Here is a 4726-nt window from a genome sequence, read left to right as displayed (position 1 = left end):
CCAAAATTGAAAAAGCCCCCCTCATTTTCAATCTTCTTTCTTTTACGCTTCAATTAGGTTTTCAAAACAAAAGGGTTCTTGTGTTTATTTTTTTTTTTCAAAAAAAAATATCTGCAAAAATTAAGAAGAAATAAAATCTTTGGATATTGGAGTAAAAAGTTTTGTCCATATTTGTCCAGCTTCATTTCTGGCCACCTTCAAACAAACATCGCCACTCAAATTAAATGATGAAACTATTTAATTTATAAAAATTAATATCAGAGAATTCGATAAAATTAATCTGGTTCCTCTTAATTTCTCTTTTGTCATCGATTATAAAATAATTATCCATTTTGCTTCTTCATCACTGTTGTCGTACTGTCTCACTATATATTTCTCTCAGTATGAATTTATTATTTTTCTTAAGTTTTGTGGTTTGGAAAAAAGATTCGAGACAGGCAGAACATGTTGCAGGAAAGAAGAAGAAAGGGGTGGAGTACCGTGGGTAGGGTAGATATTCTATTATTTTATTCAATGTTTTCATATAAATAAATAATATTTATTTTAATTTAATTTAAAAATTATTTTCAATTTTCGGAGCCCAATTGTCATATGTGCTTTTTTTCATTAATCATTTTGTCACGTTATCAAAAATTTATTACAAACATTTGCATAATTTTTGCTGATTATGAAAAATATTTAATGTGAACAAATTTTTAATAAATAAAAATATTTAATAGATAATAATTCTAATTGAAATGTCTAAGTAAAATATGCTAATAACTTTAAAAAATAGTAAATAACTTAGCCTATAAATAATCTCATACTAATTAAATATGTAATATTTTTTATTTGACGATCGAAAAGATGAAAAAACATTATTAGTTTGAAGTTATACTAAAAATTACAACTCGAAAATTTTAAATTTTTACGTTATGTAAACACCTTCTTAGTAGGCCAGAGTTCCATTAGTCGAAGTAACAGGCTGTAAATTATTCAAGAATGTGGGCCAACATAATATTGAAGTAAAGGACAACTCCACGTATGTTAAATGGAAAAAACTTTGTTTCTTTATTACTGGGAAAGACTAATTCTGTCTTTAAAAGTTTGTCTACTAATTCTATCTTTAAAAGTTTGTCTAATACTTTTTGGTCAATTTTTAATTGTTATATTATGTTTTTCAATAATTATTTTAATAATTTTTTCATCGTTAAATTAATGTATAAATGAAATAATTAAATATTTAAAAAATATATAAAAAAGATATTATAAATATTAATTTTTTATTGTAATTATATAACACAATTAAATATAATATAAAATGTTAATCAAAAGTTGAATGCTTTTTAAAAATAAAGTTAAAATAATTACGTATAGACAGAAGTAATAATTGATATCTCTCTTTCGAAATAATAATATATTATGTATTATAGGTGGTGGTTGAGAAAAGGATTGATCGCCAATAATAATAACGTGTGATCCTTGTTACGAAAGATTACAAAAAAGGTATCATCCTTTGCTGGTCTCCTTCTATTTTAATAATATAATAGTTGTTTATCATGTATTTAATAGAAAGATTTAGAAGTATTAAATGATAGAAGTACTTTTACTAAATCACAGTTATTAAATCTAAGTCAATTAAACATTCAAGTGAATAATATTCAATATAATTAATTTTATAAGTTAAGCAATTATTATTAGGCATTTCAATATATATATATATATATATATATATATATATATATATATATATATATATATATATATATATATATATAATGAACGAAACAAAGATAGATAGAAATATGTTATTAGAGATGGTTTTTCGTTGAGACTATCAATAGTCAAGGGTGGCTCAATAACTTTGAAAAAAATTTAGGGGTCTCCATTTTTTCAAAAAATAATAAATTATTAGTATTTTTTTTTAAAAAATATCAAGTATTACTCACAGAAAATAAAAACTTTTCATAAAAAAGTAAATAATAAAAGTTCGACGAAATTATGAATATTATATCTCAAAAAAAATTAAATAATTAGCTATAATAAACTTCATAGAATTATATATTCAAATTGAATTCCTTCATTAGAATTTATCTTTAGACCATCAATTTATTAGAACCGTAATATTTTAACCATTAATTTTTATATTCTTTCTATATATTGAAGACCAATAGGATTAGTGAGAGTGTAACATTTGAGAGGGTAACTATTTTGTTTTGCATTTACCTTTTTCATTATTTTATTCTCCTATAGTTGAAAATTTGAAATATGCCCACTTCTTTTCTAAATATAAATTATTCAATTAATTTTTCTCTGTTGGTTTAATGAATACTTTTAAGGTCAAATAAGGCTAAAATAAGTAGATATAATATCATTCATGCATTAGTTTCGTGAGATTAACAGTACTAAAAGAATCTATTTTTATTAAAGACAGATATATAAATAGAAACAGGAGAATAATAAATTCTACAATGCATTTATTATTTTGATGAGATGAATTTTTTGGGTATCATGTTTTAAAATTTTAAATAATTTTATTCCTTTTCAAATTCTTTTTTCTTCTCGTGTTTTTTGCTAATTACTTCTTACCTTTTCTATCCTTTTCTCTGGGCTATTAAAAAATATGATGAAAACAAGTAATTATATCTTATGCGTTTAAATTGATAAAATTCTTCCTATAAAATGAAACTAACAAAAATGAATATCTACTTTATTTTTCCAATTAAGCTTCATCAATATGAAACAATTATATAAGATCACAAAAATATATATTCATAATTTATAGAGTTAAATTCACATTCTCAATATAAAATTATTATATTATTATTTTAAATAATGTGACTCAAATATTCTTTATTATGATCCGGATCGTCGTGAGTGACACTCACACTAAATAAATAGTGGGAGAAGCAAGTCTAATCCGAAACCAACCCAATACCATTTAAGAGAAAACAAATTCATTATAGATAAGGTTATGATTTAGTTAGCAAAGAAAATTGAGTCCCTATAATTAAATCTCCTACGTAGCCAAAACATCTTAATATAGAAAATAAAACATAAGATCAGAAAGTCATCATTATCACTAATTAGTCAAAATGGGGAAACAACCTCGAAACCAAATATAGAAACAAGTAGTAATGTCTATGTCCGAAAAGATAGACAAGAAAGATAGGAGAACTCATGACAACTTGAAAGATGTACCTGACCCTTATAAAAGATTCACTGCAATAAACAAGAAAGAAAAGAATGCAGTATCAGTACATGAACCATCACTTACTAGTAAGATCACATATACAAGTCCAAATATCAATATAAGCAATTCACCACCAAATAGTAACACCTAACAATACACCATATAGCAACGGTTATCAACCACACATAGACTCTCGGTCACATGATATGAAACAAGAATAGACGAACCAACCTTTGTATAAAACATGTGCCACATGATCATAATGCAAATGCCAGTACTCCTATGGGACCCCAAACACACACCTAGTTCTCTCAGGGAACCCAAACCAAACTGTCATATGTGGTACAAAGCCAATCAATAAGTAAAACAAACACACATAATCATATAACACAATGAACAAGACCACTTGAAGCCACAAGTCACAATCACAAGTTTATTTCATATGCTTCCCTATCATGCATTGCACAAATAATAATACAGTAGACATGCATACTAATAACCGAAAATATACAACCATCACTTACCATGAATCAAGCCTCTTAAAAACACTAAAAAGCCCAAGATCTCCCCTTGCGAAATGTCACAACTTGTTCTTGTTCTAAAATAAGCAATGCAAATAATAATCAATCCTTAATGGACTAAAAATTTACTAGGTTTACTAGCGAATACAAACTCTGACAAAAATATAATTATCTTTCCCAACTAAGGGCTCTTTCATAAAATCGTGCAAAACCTCCCCCCCAAATGTTAACCACCTAGTTTATAAGGTTAAAAAAACACTTTACAAGAGTGGGGATTCACATTTTTACCTTCATCGTGGGAAACTTGGTGTAGGCTGCCTAAAATCACCCTTCTTTGTTTGAAAAACTCAAATTGCAGAAAATAGGGGTTTTGGGTAGTTTTTTTTGCATAAAATCATTATTCTCTCGTATAAGAGACCTTGTCTCGCTATAGTGACGTCGCTATAGTAAAACTTACATCGCCTATAGCAGTCACCAAATTGTAAGATGCTGGAAACTGAAGAAGATAAATAAGAAAGAAAGGAACTTGCTATTGATTAACACAATTTACAACCAAGAAATCTGTCCGTATGGAGTGGACAAAACTCTCTGAAACTGATATTCAAATATATATTCAATCATTCCTAAAAATAATCCTAACTAGATATTTATATAGGATACATATTGTCTACCAAAAACAACTAGAAAACAGTAAAACCTAATATGATAGTAGTTATAATATTAATAACTGCTAGAGAATATCTAGAAGACAGTTAATTACTGTTCGGTTGACTGTTTCCATCTGCAGTTCCAGACTCTCTATTTCCCTTTCACAATTTATTTTTCTAAAATATGTCTTCAAAGGTGGGTTAGTATTAGTGCACCCCCTTGAAAAGACGCCTTGTCCTCAAGGTGAAAGGAAGGAAACTGGCCAGCTAGTAAGTCATACTCTTCCCAACTAGCTTTTCAATAGGACCATGATGCCATTGAATGAGTAATTCTAGATATGAACTTTCAGGCAAGATCAATAAAGGATTTGTGGCAAAATATAAAT

This window comes from Solanum lycopersicum, chromosome 10 (assembly GCF_036512215.1).
Source record: "Solanum lycopersicum chromosome 10, SLM_r2.1".
Taxonomy (NCBI): Eukaryota; Viridiplantae; Streptophyta; class Magnoliopsida; order Solanales; family Solanaceae; genus Solanum; species Solanum lycopersicum.
Note: the sequence above shows the minus strand (reverse complement) of the source record.